Source organism: Pseudophryne corroboree, chromosome 2, assembly GCF_028390025.1.
Source record: "Pseudophryne corroboree isolate aPseCor3 chromosome 2, aPseCor3.hap2, whole genome shotgun sequence".
NCBI lineage: Eukaryota > Metazoa > Chordata > Amphibia > Anura > Myobatrachidae > Pseudophryne > Pseudophryne corroboree.
Genome location: NC_086445.1, coordinates 96,469,680 through 96,489,105, shown reverse-complemented (window position 1 = coordinate 96,489,105; position 19,426 = coordinate 96,469,680). Strand labels below are relative to the sequence as shown.

The 19,426-nt window shown below is 50.7% G+C and overlaps 1 protein-coding gene across 3 annotated transcripts in view; it reads right to left on the bottom strand.

The window, feature by feature from the left end:
- DYNC2H1 (dynein cytoplasmic 2 heavy chain 1) overlaps positions 1 to 19,426 on the bottom strand; it is a 1,021,614-nt gene that overhangs the window by 892,330 nt on the left and 109,858 nt on the right. The window lies entirely within an intron of this gene.

The following is a 19,426-nucleotide window of genomic DNA, read 5'->3' as shown; positions in this document are numbered from 1 at the left end:
AAATTGCAGTGTAAGAATAACGCAGCCAGCATTTACCTTGCACAGAAACAATATAACCCACCCACATCTAAATCTCTCTGCACATGTTACATCTGCCCCACCTGCAGTGCAACATGGATTTTACTAATTGCTAACTTTTGCAGTTTGCTAACAACTCTGAATAACCCCCACAGTGTATACAGAATACAGGGCCTAATTCAGACCTGATCGCTTGCTAAGGTTTTTTTGCACTGCTGCGAGCAGATAGTCACCGCTCATAGAGGAGTGTATTTTTGCTTTGCAAGTGTGCGATCGCATGTGCAGCCGAGCGGTACAAAAAAAGTTTTCTGCAGTTTCTGAATTGCCCAGAACTTACTCAGCCGCTGCGATCACTCCAGCCTGTCCGGGCCCGGAATTGACGTCAGACACCCGCCCTGCAAACGCTTGGACACGCTTGCGTTTTTTCAACCACTCCCAGAAAACAGCTAGTCGACACCCATAAACGCCTTCTACCTGTCAATCTCCTTGCGAACGCCTGTGCGAATGGATTCTTCGTACAATCCATCGCTGGGCAACGATCCGCTTTGTACCCGTGCAACGCGCCTGCACATTGCAGTGCATACGCAGTTCTGACCTGATCGCAGCGCAGCGAAAAAAATAAGATTTTACTTACCGGTAAATCTATTTCTCGTAGTCCGTAGTGGATGCTGGGGACTCCGTAAGGACCATGGGGAATAGACGGGCTCCGCAGGGACAGGGCACTTTAAGAAAGAATTTGGATACTGGTGTGCTCTGGCTCCTCCCTCTATGCCCCTCCTCCAAACCTCAGTTAGGGAAACTGTGCCCGGAAGAGCTGACACTACAAGGAAAGTATTTGGAATCCAGGGTAAGACTCATACCAGCCACACCAATCACACCGTACAACTTGTGATAACTATACCCAGTTAACAGTATGAACAACAAATGAGCCTCATCAACAGATGGCTCATAACAAAACCCTTTAGTTAAGCAATAACTATATACACGTATTGCAGAGAGTCCGCACTTGGGACGGGCTCCCAGCATCCACTACGGACTACGAGAAATAGAATTACCGGTGAGTAAATTCTTATTTTCTCTGACGTCCTAGTGGATGCTGGGTACTCCGTAAGGACCATGGGGATTATACCAAAGCTCCCAAACGGGCGGGAGAGTGCGGATGACTCTGCAGCACCGAATGAGCAAACTCAAGGTCCTCCTCAGCCAGGGTATCAAACTTGTAGAATTTTGCAAACGTGTTTGATCCCGATCAGGTAGCAGCTCGGCAAAGTTGTAAAGCCGAGACCCCTCGGGCAGCCGCCCAAGAAGAGCCCACCTTCCTCGTGGAATGGGCTTTGACTGATTTAGGATGCGGCAGTCCAGCCGCAGAATGTGCAAGTTGAATCGTGCAACAGATCCAGCGAGCAATAGTCTGCTTAGAAGCAGGAGCACCCAGCTTGTTGGGTGCATGCAGGATAAACAGCGTGTCAGTTTTTCTGACACTAGCCGTCCTGGAAACACAGATTTTCAGGGCCCGGACTACGTCCAGCAACTTGGAAGCCTCCAAGTCCCGAGTAGCCACAGGCACCACAATAGGTTGGTTCAAATGAAACGCTGATACCACCTTAGGGAGAAAATGGGGACGAGTCCTCAATTCTGTCCTGTCCATATGGAAGATCAGATAGGGGCTTTTACATGACAGAGCCGCCAATTCCGGCACACGCCTAGCCGAAGCCAAGGCCAAAAGCATGACCACTTTCCACGTGAGATATTTTAACTCCACGGTCTGAAGTGGCTCAAACCAATGTGATTTTAGGAAATCCAACACAACGTTGAGATCCCAAGGTGCCACTGGGGGCACAAAAGGGGGCTGAATATGCAGCACTCCCTTAACAAACGTCTGAACTTCAGGCAGTGAAGCCAGTTCTTTTGGAAAGAAAATAGACAGGGCCGAAATCTGGACTTTAATGGATCCCAATTTTAGGCCCATAGTCACTCCTGACTGTAGGAAGTGCAGAAATCGACCCAGCTGAAATTCTTCTGTTGGGGCCTTCATAGCCTCACACCAAGCAACATATTTTCGCCATATGCGGTGATAATGTTTTGCTGTCACATCCTTCCTAGCTTTTATCAGCGTAGGAATGACTTCAACCGGAATGCCCTTTTCCATCAGGATCCGGCGTTCAACCGCCATGCCGTCAAACGCAGCCGCGGTAAGTCTTTGAACAGACAGGGCCCTTGTTGTAGCAGGTCCAGTCTGAGAGGCAGAGGCCAAGGGTCCTCTGACATCATTTCTTGTAGTTCCGGGTACCAAGTCCTTCTTGGCCAATCCGGAACGATGAGTATAGTTCTTACTCCTCTCTTTCTTATTATCCTCAGTACCTTTGGTATGAGAGGAACAGGAGGGAACACATAAACCGACTGGTGCACCCACGGTGTCACTAGAGCGTCCACAGCTATCGCCTGAGGGTCCCTTGACCTGGCGCAATATCTTTTTAGCTTTTTGTTGAGGCGGGACGCCATTATGTCCACCTGTGGTCTTTCCCAACGATTTACAATCAGCTGGAAGACTTCTGGATGAAGTCCCCACTCTACCGGGTGGAGGTCGTGCCTGCTGAGGAAGTCTGCTTCCCAGTTGTCCACTCCCGGAATGAACACTGCTGACAGTGCTATCACGTGATTTTCCGCCCATCGGAGAATCCTTGTGGCTTCTGCCATCGCCATCCTGCTTCTTGTGCCGCCCTGTCGGTTTACATGGGCGACCGCCGTGATGTTGTCTGGCTGAATCAGCACCGGCTGGTTTTGAAGCAGGGGTCTTGCCTGACTCAGGGCATTGTAAATGGCCCTTAGTTCCAGAATATTTATGTGTAGGGAAGCTTCCTGACTCGACCATTGTCCTTGGAAGTTTCTTCCATGAGTGACTGCCCCCCAACCTCGGAGGCTTGCATCCGTGGTCACCAGGATCCAGTCCTGTATGCCGAATCTGCGGCCCTCGAGAAGATGAGCACTCTGCAGCCACCACAGCAGAGACACCCTGGCCCTCGGGGACAGGGTGATCAGCCGATACATCTGAAGATGCGATCCGGACCACTTGTCTAACAGATCCCACTGAAAGATCCGTGCATCGAACCTGCCGAATGGAATTGCCTCGTAAGAAGCTACCATCTTTCCCAGGACTCGCGTGCAGTGATGCACCGACACCTGTTTTGGTTTTAGGAGGTCTCTGACCAGAGATGACAACTCCTTGGCCTTCTCCTCCGGGAGAAACACCTTCTTCTGTTCTGTGTCCAGAAACATACCCAGGAACAGCAGACGCGTCGTAGGAACCAGCTGCAACTTCGGGATATTCAGAATCCAGCCGTGCTGTTGTAGTACTTCCTGAGATAGTGCTACTCCGACCAACAACTGCTCCCTGGACCTCGCCTTTATAAGGAGATCGTCCAAGTACGGGATAATTATAACTCCCTTCTTTCAAAAGGAGTATCATCATTTCGGCCATTACTTTGGTGAATACCCTCGGTGCCGTGGACAGACCAAACGGCAACGTCTGGAATTGGTAATGGCAGTCCTGTACCACAAAACGGAGGTACACCTGGTGAGGTGGGTAAATGGGGACATGTAGGTAAGCATCCTTGATGTCCAGTGATACCATGGTATCCCCCTCTTCCAGGCTTGCAATAACCGCCCTGAGCGATTCCATTTTGAACTTGAACTTCCTTATATAAGTGTTAAAGGATTTCAAATTTAGAATGGGTCTCCCCGAACCGTCTGGTTTCGGTACCACAAACATTGTGGAATAGTAACCCCGTCCCTGTTGAAGGAGGGGAACTTTTATTATCACCTGCTGGAGGTACAGCTTGTGAATTGCCGCCAGTACTACCTCCCTGTCCTGGGGAGTAGCTGGCAAGGCTGATTTGAGGTAACGGCGAGGGGGAGACGTCTCGAATTCCAGCTTGTATCCCTGAGATACCACTTGTAGAACCCAGAGATCCACCTGTGAGCGAACCCACTGGTCGCTGAAGTTCCGGAGACGGGCCCCCACCGCACCTGGCTCCACTAGTGGAGCCCCAGCGTCATGCGGTGGACTTAGTGGAAGCAGGGGAGGATTTTTGTTCTTGGGAACTGGCTGTATGGTGCAGATTTTTCCCTCTACCCCTGCCTCTGGGCAGAAAGGACGCGCCTTTAACCCACTTGCCTTTCTGGGGCCGAAAGGACTGTACCTGATAATAAGGTGCTTTCTTAGGCTGTGAGGGAACCTGAGGTAAAAATGTCAACTTCCCAGCGGTTGCTGTGGAAACGAGGTCCAAGAGACCATCCCCAAACAATTCCTCACCCTTGTAAGGCAAAACCTCCATGTGCCTTTTAGAATCCGCATCACCTGTCCACTGCCGAGTCCATAATACTCTCCTGGCAGAAATGGACATTGCATTAATTCTAGATGCCAGCCGGCAAATATCCCTCTGTGCATCTCTCATATATAAGACGACGTCTTTAATATGCTCTATGGTTAGCAAAATCGTATCCCTGTCGAGGGAATCAATATTTTCTGACAGGGTATCAGACCAAGCTGCTGCAGCACTACACATCCAAGCTGAAGCAATAGCAGGTCTCAGTATAGTACCTGAGTGTGTATATACAGACTTCAGGATAGCCTCCTGCTTTCTATCCGCAGGCTCCTTTAAGGCGGCCGTATCCTGAGACGGCAGTGCCACCTTTTTTGATAAGCGTGTGAGCGCCTTATCCACCCTCAGGGATGTCTCCCAACGTAACCTGTCCTCTGGCGGGAAAGGGTACGCCATCAGTAACTGTTTAGAAATCACTAGTTTCTTATCGGGGGAAGCCCACGCTTCTTCACACACTTCATTCAACTCATCTGATGGGGGAAAAAACACTGGCTGCTTTTTCTCCCCAAACATAATACCCTTTTTAGTGGTACCTGTGTTAATGTCAGAAATGTGTAACACATTTTTCATTGCCGTAATCATGCAACGGATGCCCCTTGTGGATTGTGTATATGTCTCGTCCTCGTCGACACTGGAGTCAGACTCCGTGTCGACATCTGTGTCTGCCATCTGAGGTAGCGGGCGTTTTTGAGCCCCTGATGGCCTTTGAGACGCCTGGGCAGGCACTGGCTGAGAAGCCGGCTGTCCCACAGCTGTTATGTCATTGAACCTTTTATGCAAGGAGTTGACACTGTCGTGTAAAACCTTCCACATATCCATCCACTCTGGTGTCGACCCCGCAGAGGGTGACATCACATTTATCGACACCTGCTCTGCCTCCACATAAGCCTCCTCATCAAACATGTCGACACAGCCGTACCGACACACCGCACACATACAGGGAATGCTCTGACTGAGGACAGGACCCCACAAAGTCCTTTGGGGAGACAGAGAGAGAGTATGCCAGCACACACCACAGCGCTATATAATCAGGGGTTTACACTAACACAAAGTGATTTTCCCTATAGCAGCTTTACAAATACAGTTTGCGCCTAAATTTAGTGCCCCCCCTCTCTTTTTTACCCTTTGAGCCTGGAAACTGCAGGGGAGAGCCTGCGGAGCTGTGAAGAGGAAATGGCGCCAGTGTGCTGAGGGAGATAGCCCCGCCCCCTTCTCGGCGGACTTCTCCCGCTCTTATATTTATATTATGGTGGGGGATTTTTGCACATATATAGTTTATTAGACTATATTATGTGCTGTTCGCCATGTAAGGTACTCTAATTGCAGCCCAGGGCGCCCCCCCCCCCCCCCCAGCGCCCTGCACCCATCAGTGACCGGAGTATGTGGTGTGCATAGGGAGCAATGGCGCACAGCTGCAGTGCTGTGCGCTACCTTAATGAAGACCGGAGTCTTCAGCCGCCGATTTTCAGGATGTTCTTCTTGCTTCTGGCTCTGCAAGGGGGACGGCGGCGCAGCTCCGGGACCAGACGACCGAGGCTGGGCCTGTGTTCGATCCCTCTGGAGCTAATGGTGTCCAGTAGCCTAAGAAGCCCAAGCTAGCTGCAAGCAGGTAGGTTCGCTTCTCTCCCCTTAGTCCCTCGTAGCAGTGAGTCTGTTGCCAGCAGATCTCACTGAAAATAAAAAACCTAACAAATACTTTCTTTACTAGAAGCTCAGGAGAGCCCCTAGTGTGCAACCAGCTCGGGCCGGGTACAGATTCTAACTGAGGTCTGGAGGAGGGGCATAGAAGGAGGAGCCAGTGCACACCAGATAGTACCTAATCTTTCTTTTAGAGTGCCCAGTCTCCTGCGGAGCCCGTCTATTCCCCATGGTCCTTACGGAGTACTCAGCATCCACTAGGACGTCAGAGAAATCTTATTATCTCTAACGTCCTAGTGGATGCTGGGGACTCCGTAAGGACCATGGGGATTATACCAAAGCTCCCAAACGGGCGGGAGAGTGCGGATGACTCTGCAGCACCGAATGAGCAAACACAAGGTCCTCCTCAGCCAGGGTATCAAACTTGTAAAACTTTGCAAAAGTGTTCGAACCTGACCAAGTAGCTGCTCGGCAAAGCTGTAATGCCGAGACCCCTCGGGCAGCCGCCCAAGAAGAGCCCACCTTCCTTGTGGAGTGGGCTTTTACTGATTTTAGAAGCTGCAATCCAGCCGCAGAATGAGCCTGCTGAATCGTATTACAGATCCAGCGAGCAATAGTTTGCTTTGAAGCAAGAGCACCCAGCTTGTTGGATGCATACAGGATAAACAGCGACTCAGTTTTCCTGACTCTAGCCGTTCTGGCTACATAAACCTTCAAAGCCCTGACCACATCTAGTAACTCTGAATCCTCCAAGCCACGAGTAGCCACAGGCACCACAATAGGTTGGTTCATATGAAAAGATGACACCACTTTTGGCAGAAATTGTGGACGGGTCCGCAATTCTGCCCTGTCCATATGGAAAACCAGATAGGGGCTTTTATGTGACAAAGCCGCTAATTCTGACACACGCCTAGCAGAAGCCAAGGCTAATAGTATGACCACCTTCCACGTGAGAAATTTTAACTCCACGGTTTTGAGTGGCTCAAACCAGTGTGACTTCAGGAAACTCAACACCACGTTAAGATCCCAAGGTGCCACTGGAGGCACAAAAGGGGGCTGAATATGCACCACTCCCTTTACAAACGTCTGAACTTCAGGAAGAGAAGCCAGTTCTTTTTGAAAGAAAATGGATAGGGCCGAAATCTGAACCTTAATGGAACCCAATTTCAGGCCCAAAGTCACTCCCGACTGTAGGAAGTGAAGGAAACGGCCCAGCTGGAATTCCTCCGTAGGGGCATTCCTGGCCTCACACCAAGCAACATATTTTCGCCATATACGATGATAATGTTTAGCCGTCACCTCCTTCCTAGCCTTTATCAGCGTAGGAATAACCTCATCCGGAATGCCTTTTCCTGCTAGGATCCGGCGTTCAACCGCCATGCCGTCAAACGCAGCCGCGGTAAGTCTTGGAACAGACAGGGCCCCTGTTGCAACAAGTCCTGTCTTAGAGGCAGAGGACATGGGTCCTCTTTGAGCATTTCTTGCAGATCTGGATACCAAGTCCTTCTTGGCCAATCCGGAACAATGAGTATTGTTCTCACTCCTCTTTTTCTTATGATTCTCAGCACCTTGGGTATGAGAGGAAGAGGAGGAAATACATAAACCGACTGGAACACCCACGGTGTCACTAGTGCATCTACAGCTATCGCCTGAGGGTCTCTTGACCTGGCGCAATACCTCTGTAGCTTTTTGTTGTGGCGGGACGCCATCATGTCCACCTGTGGCAGTTCCCACCGACTTGCAATCTGCGTGAAGAATTCTTGATGAAGTCCCCACTCTCCCGGGTGGAGGTCGTGCTGAGAAAGTCTGCTTCCCAGTTGTCCACTCCCGGAATGAACACTGCTGACAGTGCTCTTACGTGATTCTCCGCCCAGCGAAGAATTCTGGTGGCTTCCGCCATCGCCACCCTGCTCCTTGTGCCGCCTTGGCGGTTTACATGAGCCACTGCGGTGATGTTGTCTGACTGAATCAGCACCGATTGGTCGCGAAGCAGGGTCTCCGCTTGACTTAGGGCGTTGTATATGGCCCTTAGTTCCAGGATATTGATGTGAAGGCAAGTCTCCTGACTTGACCACAGACCTTGGAAATTTCTTCCCTGTGTGACTGCCCTCCACCCTCGGAGGCTTGCATCCGTGGTCACCAGGACCCAGTCCTGAATGCCGAATCTGCGGCCCTCGAGAAGGTGAGCACTCTGCAGCCACCACAGGAGAGACACCCTGGCCCTGGGGTTTAGGGTGATCAGCCGATGCATCCGTAGATGTGATCCGCACCACTTGTCCAACAGATCCCATTGAAAGGTCCTCGCATGAAACCTGCCGAAGGGAATGGCCTCGTATGATGCCACCATCTTTCCCAGGACTCGCGTGCAGTGATGCACCGACACCTGTTTTGGTTTTAATAGGTCTCTGACCAGTGTCATGAGCTCCTGAGCCTTCTCCATCGGGAGATAAACCCTCTTCTGGTCTGTGTCCAGAATCATGCCCAGGAAGGGCAGACGAGTCGAAGGAATCAACTGCGACTTTGGAATATTTAGAATCCAGCCGTGTTGTTGTAACACTTCCCGAGAGCGTGCTACGCTGATCAGCAACTGCTCTCTGGACCTCGCCTTTATGAGGAGATCGTCCAAGTATGGGATAATTGTGACACCTTGTTTTCGCAGGAGCACCATCATTTCCGCCATTACCTTGGAGAGACCAAACGGCAATGTCTGGAACTGGTAATGACAATCCTGCACCACAAATCTGAGGTACGCCTGATGAGGTGGATAAATGGGGACATGAAGGTATGCATCCTTTATGTCCAGAGACACCATAAAATCCCCCCCTTCCAGGCTTGCGATGACCGCTCTGAGCGATTCCATCTTGAACTTGAACCTTTTCAGGTATATGTTCAGGGATTTTAAATTCAATATGGGTCTGATCGAACCGTCCGGTTTCGGTACCACAAACATGGTCGAATAATAACCCTTTCCTTGTTGAAGGAGGGGAACCTTGACCACCACCTGCTGAAGATACAATTTGTGAATTGCAGCTAACACTATTTCCCTCTCTAAGGGGGAAGCTGGCAGGGCCGATTTGAGGTATCGGTGAGGGGGCATCTCTTCGAATTCCAGCTTGTATCCCTGAGACACAATCTCTAGTGCCCTGGGATCCACCTGGGAGTGAACCCACTTGTGGCTGAAATTTCGGAGACGCGCCCCACCGGGCCTAGCTCCGCCTGTGGAGCCCCAGCGTCATGCGGTGGATTTAGTGGAAGCCGGGGAGGACTTCTGTTTCTGGGAACTAGCTGTGTTGTGCAGCTTCTTTCCTCTGCCCCTTCCTCTGGCAAGAAAGGACGCACCTCGGACTTTCTTGCCTTTTTGTGATCGAAAGGACTGCATCTGGTAATACGGTGCTTTCTTAGGTTGTGAGGGAACATATGGCAAAAAAATTGACTTTCCAGCAGTAGCTGTGGAGACCAGGTCCGAGAGACCCTCCCCAAACAACTCCTCACCCTTGTAAGGTAAAACCTCCATGTGCCTTTTTGAGTCGGCATCGCCTGTCCATTGCCGAGTCCACAGGACCCTTCTGGCAGAAATCGACATTGCATCTATTCTAGAGCCCAGAAGGCTAGTGTCTCTTTGAGCATCTCTCATATATAGGACAGCGTCTTTTATATGCCCCAGGGTCATTAATATAGTATCCTTGTCCAAGGTATCAAGTTCCTCAGATAAGGTATCCGTCCATGCTGCTACAGCACTACACACCCAGGCCAACGCAATTGCCGGCCTTAGTAAGGTACCTGAATGTATATAAATGGACTTCAGGGTACCCTCTTGCTTTCTATCCGCAGCATCTTTTAGGGTGGCCGTATCCTGTGACGGCAGGGCTACCCTCTTGGATAAGCGTGTGAGAGCTTTGTCCACCCTAGGGGAGGATTCCCAGCGTAACCTGTCCGTTGGCGGGAAAGGATACGCCATAAGCATCCGTTTGGAAATCTGCAGTTTTTTATCTGGAGATTCCCAAGCCTTTTCACATAACTCATTTAGCTCATGTGAAGGGGGAAAGGTCACCACATGCTTTTTTTCCCAATACATATGAACCCTCTTGTCAGGGACTGGGGTTTCCTCTGTGATGTGCAACACATCCTTGATTGCTATAATCATATAACGGATGGCTTTAGACAATTTAGGCTGTAACTTTGCATCATCGCCATCGACACTGGAGTCAGAATCCGTTTCGATATCTGTGTCAACAATTTGGGATAGTGGGCGCTTCTGAGACCCTGACGGCCTCTGCGACATAGGATCAGGCATGGGCTGAGACCCCGACTGTCCTAAGGTTTCAGCTTTATCCAACCTTTTATGCAAGGAATTAACATTATCATTTAAAACCTTCCACATATCCATCCAATCAGGTGTCGGCGCCATCGGCGGCGGCGACCCCACATTCATTTGCTCCTGCTCTGTTTCCACATAGCCTTCCTCGTCAAACATGTCGACACAAGCGTACCGACACACCACACACACACACACACACAGGGGATGCTCTTTTTGAAGAAAGTTCCCCCACAAGGCCTTTTGGAGAGACAGAGAGAGAGAGTATGCCAGCACACACCCCAGCGCTATATGTCCCAGGAATCACACAGTAACTTAGTGTTAACCCAGTAGCTGCTGTATATAATGTTTTTGCGCCTAATTTTTTACCCTCTTCTACCGTGAATCTGCAGGGGAGAGCCTGGGGAGCTTCCTCTCAGCGGAGCTGTGGAAAGAAAATGGCGCTGGTGAGTGCTGAGGAAGAAGCCCCGCCCCCTCAGCGGCGGGCTTCTGTCCCGCGTTTCTGTGTAAAATTATGGCGGGGGCTCATGCATATATACAGTGCCCAACTGTATATATGCCCAACTTTTGCCAAGAGGTCCTAATTGCTGCCCAGGGCGCCCCCCCCCCCCCTGCGCCCTGCACCCTACAGTGACGGGAGTATGTGGGTTTAATGTGGGAGCAATGGCGCACAGCTGCAGTGCTGTGCGCTACCTCAGTTTGAAGACTGGAGTCTTCTGCCGCCGATTTTGAAGTCTTCTTGCTTCTTTCACCGGCTTCTGTCTTCCGGCTCTGCGAGGGGGACGGCAACGCAGCTCCGGGATCGGACGACAAAGGGTCGCCATCATGTCCACCTTTGGTTTTTCCCAACGGTTCACAATCATGTGGAAGACTTCTGGGTGAAGTCCCCACTCCCCCGGGTGAAGATCGTGTCTGCTGAGGAAGTCTGCTTCCCAGTTGTCCACTCCTGGAATGAACACTGCTGACAGTGATATCACATGATTCTCCGCCCAGCGAAGAATCCTTGCCACTTCCATCATTGCCCTCCTGCTTCTTGTGCCGCCCTGTCTGTTTACGTGGGCGACTAGTTGGCTGGTTGGAAAGATAATCTGGCAGTGTGTGGGAGGAAACGATTATCAGCCGTTTGCTCCCACACGCTAAAAAACGGCCAGAAACGGTCTGTCCAACTAGTTGGGAAAAATAAGAATTTACTTACCGATAATTCTATTTCTCATAGTCCGTAGTGGATGCTGGGGACTCCGAAAGGACCATGGGGAATAGCGGCTCCGCAGGAGACTGGGCACAAAGTAAAAGCTTTAGGACTAGCTGGTGTGCACTGGCTCCTCCCCCTATGACCCTCCTCCAAGCCTCAGTTAGGATACTGTGCCCGGACGAGCGTACACAATAAGGAAGGATTTTGAATCCCGGGTAAGACTCATACCAGCCACACCAATCACACCGTACAACTTGTGATCTGAACCCAGTTAACAGCATGATAACAGAAGGAGCCTCTGAAAAGATGGCTCACAACAACAATAACCCGATTTTTGTAACAATAACTATGTACAAGTAATGCAGACAATCCGCACTTGGGATGGGCGCCCAGCATCCACTACGGACTATGAGAAATAGAATTATCGGTAAGTAAATTCTTATTTTCTCTAACGTCCTAGTGGATGCTGGGGACTCCGAAAGGACCATGGGGATTATACCAAAGCTCCCAAACGGGCGGGAGAGTGCGGATGACTCTGCAGCACCGAATGAGAGAACTCCAGGTCCTCCTCAGCCAGGGTATCAAATTTGTAGAATTTAGCAAACGTGTTTGCCCCTGACCAAGTAGCTGCTCGGCAAAGTTGTAAAGCCGAGACCCCTCGGGCAGCCGCCCAAGATGAGCCCACTTTCCTTGTGGAATGGGCTTTTACAGATTTTGGCTGTGGCAGGCCTGCCACAGAATGTGCAAGCTGAATTGTACTACAAATCCAACGAGCAATCGTCTGCTTAGAAGCAGGAGCACCCAGCTTGTTGGGTGCATACAGGATAAACAGCGAGTCAGATTTTCTGACTCCAGCCGTCCTGGAAACATATATTTTCAGGGCCCTGACTACGTCCAGCAACTTGGAGTCCTCCAAGTCCCTAGTCGCCGCAGGTACCACAATAGGCTGGTTCATGTGAAACGCTGAAACCACCTTAGGGAAAAATTGAGGGCGAGTCCTCAGTTCTGCCCTGTCTGAATGAAAAATTAGGTAAGGGCTTTTATATGATAAAGCCGCCAATTCAGAGACACGCCTGGCTGAAGCCAGGGCTAACAGCATTACCACTTTCCATGTGAGATATTTTAAGTCCACAGTGGTGAGTGGTTCAAACCAATGTGATTTTAGGAATCCCAAAACTACATTGAGATCCCAAGGTGCCACTGGAGGCACAAAAGGAGGCTGTATATGCAGTACTCCCTTGACAAACGTCTGAACTTCAGGAACAGAAGCCAGTTCTTTTTGGAAGAATATTGACAGGGCCGAAATTTGAACCTTAATGGACCCTAATTTGAGGCCCATAGACAGTCCTGTTTGCAGGAAATGCAGGAAACGACCCAGTTGAAATTCCTCTGTAGGGGCCTTCCTGGCCTCGCACCACGCAACATATTTACGCCAAATACGGTGATAATGTTGTATGGTTACATCCTTCCTGGCTTTGATCAGGGTAGGGATGACTTCATCCAGAATGCCTTTTTCCTTCAGGATCCGGCGTTCAACCGCCATGCCGTCAAACGCAGCCGCGGTAAGTCTTGGAACAGACATGGTCCCTGCTGGAGCAGGTCCTTTCTTAGAGGTAGAGGCCACGGGTCTTCCGTGAGCATCTCTTGAATTTCCGGGTACCAAGTCCTTCTTGGCCAATCCGGAGCCACGAGTATAGTCTTTACTCCTCTCCTTCTTATGATTCTCAGTACTTTTGGTATGAGAGGAAGAGGAGGGAACACATACACTGACTGGTACACCCACGGTGTTACCAGAGCGTCCACAGCTATTGCCTGAGGGTCCCTTGACCTGGCGCAATATCTGTCCAGTTTTTTGTTGAGGCGGGACGCCATCATGTCCACCTTTGGTTTTTCCCAACGGTTCACAATCATGTGGAAGACTTCTGGGTGAAGTCCCCACTCCCCCGGGTGAAGATCGTGTCTGCTGAGGAAGTCTGCTTCCCAGTTGTCCACTCCCGGAATGAACACTGCTGACAGTGATATCACATGATTCTCCGCCCAGCGAAGAATCCTTGCCACTTCCATCATTGCCCTCCTGCTTCTTGTGCCGCCCTGTCTGTTTACGTGGGCGACTGCCGTGATGTTGTCCGACTGGATCAACACCGGCTGACCCTGAAGCAGAGGTCTTGCCTGACTTAGGGCATTGTAAATGGCCCTTAGTTCCAGGATATTTATGTGAAGTGACGTTTCCATGCTTGACCACAAGCCCTGGAAATTTCTTCCCTGTGTGACTGCTCCCCAGCCTCTCAGGCTGGCATCCGTGGTCACCAGGACCCAATCCTGAATGCCGAATCTGCGGCCCTCTAGGAGATGAGCACTCTGTAACCACCACAGGAGAGACACCCTTGTCCTTGGAGACAGGGTTATCCACTGATGCATTTGAAGATGCGATCCGGACCATTTGTCCAGCAGATCCCACTGAAAAGTTATTGCGTGGAATCTGCCGAATGGAATCGCTTCGTAAGAAGCCACCATCTTCCCAGGACCCTTGTGCATTGATGTACTGACACTTGGCCTGGTCTTAGGAGGTTCCTGACTAGGTCGGATAACTCCTTGGCTTTCTCTTCCGGGAGAAACACCTTTTTCTGTACTGTGTCCAGAATCATCCCTAGGAACAGCAGACGTGCCGTCGGAATCAGCTGCGATTTTGGAATATTTAGAATCCATCCGTGCTGTCGTAGTACTACTTGAGATAGTGCTACTCTGACCTCTGACTGTTCTCTGGACCTTGCCCTTATCAGGAGATCGTCCAAGTAAGGGATAATTAAGACGCCTTTTCTTCGAAGAAGAATCATCATTTCGGCCATTACCTTGGTAAAGACCCGGGGTGCCGTGGACAATCCAAACGGCAGCGTCTGAAACTGATAGTGACAGTTCTGTACCACAAACCTGAGGTACCCTTGGTGAGAAGGGCAAATTGGGACATGGAGGTAAGCATCCTTGATGTCCAGAGACACCATATAGTCCCCTTCTTCCAGGTTCGCTATCACTGCTCTGAGTGACTCCATCTTGAACTTGAACCTTTTTATGTAAGTGTTCAAGGATTTCAGATTTAAAATGGGTCTCACTGAGCCGTCCGGCTTCGGTACCACAAACAGCGTGGAATAATACCCCTTTCCCTGTTGTAGGAGGGGTACCTTGATTATCACCTGCTGGGAATACAGCTTGTGAATGGCTTCCAATACCGCCTCCCTGTCGGGGGGAGACGTTGGTAAAGCAGACTTCAGGAACCGGCGAGGGGGAGACGTCTCGAATTCCAATTTGTACCCCTGAGATACTACCTGCAGGATCCAGGGGTCCACTTGCGAGTGAGCCCACTGCGCGCTGAAATTCTTGAGACGGGCCCCCACCGTGCCTGAGTCCGCTTGTAAGGCCCCAGTGTCATGCTGAGGACTTGGCAGAAGCGGGGGAGGGCTTCTGTTCCTGGGAAGAGGCTGTTTGCTGCAGTCTTTTTCCCCTTCCTCTGCCCCGGGGCAGATATGAGTGGCCTTTTGCCCGCTTGCCCTTATGGGGACGAAAGGACTGAGCCTGAAAAGACGGTATCTTTTTCTGCTGCGAGGTGACTTGGGGTAAAAAGGTGGATTTTCCAGCCGTTGCCGTGGCCACCAGGTCCGATAGACCGACCCCAAATAACTCCTCCCCTTTATACGGCAATACTTCCATATGCCGTTTGGAATCCGCATCCCCTGACCACTGTCGCGTCCATAATCCTCTTCTGGCAGAAATGGACATCGCACTTACTCTTGATGCCAAAGTGCAAATATCCCTCTGTGCATCTCGCATATATAGAAATGCATCCTTTAAATGCTCTATAGTCAATAATATATTGTCCCTGTCCAGGGTATCAATATTTTCAGTCAGGGAATCCGACCAAGCCACTCCAGCACTGCACATCCAGGCTGAGGCGATTGCTGGTCGCAGTATAATACCAGTATGTGTGTATATACTTTTAAGGATATTTTCCAGCTTCCTATCAGCTGGTTCCTTGAGGGCGGCCGTATCAGGAGACGGTAACGCCACTTGTTTTGATAAGCGTGTGAGCGCCTTATCTACGCTAGGGGGTGTTTCCCAATGCGCCCTAACCTCTGGTGGGAAAGGGTATAATGCCAATAATTTTTTAGAAATTAGCAGTTTTTTATCGGGGGAAACCCACGCTTCATCACACACCTCATTTAATTCATCTGATTCAGGAAAAACTACGGGTAGTTTTTTCACACCCCACATAATACCCTTTTTTGTGGTACTTGTAGTATCAGAAATGTTCAAAACCTCCTTCATTGCCGTGATCATGTAACGTGTGGCCCTACTGGAAAATACGTTTGTTTCCTCACCGTCGACACTGGAGTCAGTGTCCGTGTCAGTATCGACCTGAGGTAACGGGCGTTTTATAGCCCCTGACGGTGTTTGAGACGCCTGTACAGGTATTAACTGATTTGCCGGCTGTCTCATGTCGTCAACAGTCTTTTGTAAAGTGCCGACACTATCACGTAATTCTTTCCATAAGACCATCCAGTCAGGTGTCGACTCCCTAGGGGGTGACATCACTAACACAGGCAATTGCTCCGCCTCCACACCATTTTCCTCCTCATACATGTCGACACAGCATACCGACACACAGCACACACACAGGGAATGCTCTGACAGAGGACAGGACCCCACTAGCCCTTTGGGGAGACAGAGGGAGAGTTTGCCAGCACACACCAGAGCGCTATATATATACAGGGATAACCTTATATAAGTGTTTTTCCCTAATATAGCTGCTGTATATATTAATATGTCAATTTAGTGCCCCCCCTCTCTTGTTTTACCCTGTTTCTGTAGTGCAGGACTGCAGGGGAGAGTCAGGGAGCCTTCCTCCAACGGAGCTGTGAGGAAAAAATGGCGCTTGTGTGCTGAGGAGATAGGCTCCGCCCCTTTTTCGGCGGCCTTTCTCCCGCTTTTTTGTGGAAAACTGGCAGGGGTTAAATACATCCATATAGCCCAGGAGCTATATGTGATGTATTTTTAGCCATTTAAGGTATTTTCATTGCGTCCCAGGGCGCCCCCCCCCCAGCGCCCTGCACCCTCAGTGACCGGAGTGTGAAGTGTGCTGAGAGCAATGGCGCACAGCTGCGGTGCTGTGCGCTACCTTATTGAAGACAGGACGTCTTCTGCCGCCGATTTTCCGGACCTCTTCACTCTTCTGGCTCTGTAAGGGGGCCGGCGGCGCGGCTCCGGGACCCATCCATGGCTGGGCCTGTGATCGTCCCTCTGGAGCTAATGTCCAGTAGCCTAAGAAGCCCAATCCACTCTGCACGCAGGTGAGTTCGCTTCTTCTCCCCTTAGTCCCTCGATGCAGTGAGCCTGTTGCCAGCAGGTCTCACTGAAAATAAAAAAACCTATTTAAACTTTTACTCTAAGCAGCTCAGGAGAGCCACCTAGATTGCACCCTTCTCGTTCGGGCACAAAATCTTAACTGAGGCTTGGAGGAGGGTCATAGGGGGAGGAGCCAGTGCACACCAGCTAGTCCTAAAGCTTTTACTTTGTGCCCAGTCTCCTGCGGAGCCGCTATTCCCCATGGTCCTTTCGGAGTCCCCAGCATCCACTAGGACGTTAGAGAAATCAAACCTGTTTGATTTTCCCAACTAATCGTTCAGGTGTAGGGGAAACTCTCCCCCCAACTGAACGATAAGTAGGTGGACACAGGCTGACAGTGTCCACCTACTTTTGTCACCATCACTGCTGGCCAACTCAGGATCCCAGCGGTGGCATTGGAGCTGGAGTAGTGATGAGGTTCAGGGGCAGCTGCGGCAGTCCATCAATGCTGCCGTGCTGCCCCTTTCATCGCGGCGGCGGCAGGAGGAGAAGCAGGGACGGGCTGCGGGAGTACTTCACTCCTGCCCCGGGACATCAGGGCTCATCAGCGGCGGCATTGGAGCAGTAGCAGGTGAAGTCCAAGGGAACTGCAGGCGCTCAGCAGCGGGGGGCATTTGGAAGCTGCAGGCAAAAGCAGGGGAGGCGGACACTGGCTGTGGCAGGAGCTGCAGGATCTCATCGGATCGGCAGTGGTGGCAGCGGCTGGGGTCGAGGCAGGCACTGGTGGGAGTCAGGTACCGAGAGCCGCCAGGCTCCATCCCCCTCCGGCCACAGGGACCAGTCACCCCTCCCTCTCTGCTACCAGCCTCCATCCTCAACCAACTGCAGAGGGGGCACAGCCTCCATCCTCCACAAGCTGGGACTACCATCCTACCTGTACCGGCCGCCAGCCTCCCGCACAGTCCATCTCTCCCCGCTCCGGCCGCCAGCCTTCTCCCCGCACAGGCCACCATCCTACCTGCACCGGCCGCCAGCCTTCCGCACAGTCCATCTCTCCCCGCTCCGGCCGCCAGCCTTCTCCCCGCACAGGCCACCATCCTACCTGCACCGGCCGCCAGCCTTCCGCACAGTCTATCTCTCCCCGCTCCGGCCGTCAGCCTTCTCCCCGCACAGGCCACCATCCTACCCGCACCGGCCGCCAGCCTCCCGCACAGTCCATCTCTCCCCGCTCCGGATGCCAGGCTCAATCCCTCTCCACTGGACTGGACATGACTCTGGTCCCTGAAGTGTTTCCTGTCCCCTTAGTCCCATAATATTCTGAAACAAACTTTATAATGACTTTTTGGTACAGTTATTTATTACTTTTTAAACCACAGCAAAAACTCTGTTCACAATCATTGGATGGCATACAGGCCTGTCCTATTTAAAAGAAGCAGTTACAGGTGGTGATATTAATTGACATAATGCTGAACCACTTTATGAGGTAAAATAGCCAAGTTTATGAGGCCTGTGTTGAGAAAACATGGCAATTTTGTTTACCAACTCTGCTAACTGATACTAGAAGTATGTAACAATTGTAACCAGCTTATGATTCTGAACATTGGTTACATTTTTGGATACTAATTCGAGTGTCATGTGGGGCTCAACCTCTACTGGAGGCAGGTACTATCCGCCTACTTTGGTGACATCACAAGTTGGACAGAAGTTGGCAGGTTGGTTGGTCTGATGATAAGTTGGTTAGATGTGTGGAGCACTGTTTTTGTTGGACAGACAAGTTGGACGGTTGGAGGTTTGAAGAGTTGGAGAAAAGTTGGTCTGAAGTTGGTCTGATGTATGGCTAGCTTAAGAAGCAGGACCTATCTTCAGTGAGTAGGGCTGCTTCTCTCCCCTCAGTCCCATGCTGCAGAGAGTTTGTTGCCAGCAGATCTCTCTGAAAATAAAAAAAAAAACCTAACAAAATACTTTCTTATAGCAAGCTCAGGAGAGCTCACTAAGTAGCACCCAGTTCGTCCGGGCACAGATTCAAACTGAGGTCTGGAGGAGGGACATAGAGGGAGGAGCCAGAGCACACCAGTATCCAAATTCTCTCTTAAAGTGCTCTGTCTCCAGCGGAGCCCGTCTATTCCCCATGGTCCTTACGGAGTCCCCAGCATCCACTAGGACGTTAGAGAAACCTAGCATACGATCGGGTCTGAATGACCCCCACAATGAGGAGCCAGTGATGATGCAGTGTATACAGAATACAATGAGGAAGCAGTGATGATGCAGTGTATACAGAATACAACGAGGAAGCAGTGATGATGCAGTGTATACAGAATACAACGAGGAAGCAGTGATGATGCAGTGTATACATAATACAACGAGGAAGCAGTGATGATGCAGTGTATACAGAATACAATGAGGAATAAGTGATGATGCAGTGTATACAGACTACAATGGAGGATGCAGTGTAAACAGAATACAATGAGGAAGCAGTGAGGATGCAGTGTATACAGAATACAAAGAGGAAGCAGTGATGATGCAGTGTATACAGAATACAACGAGGAA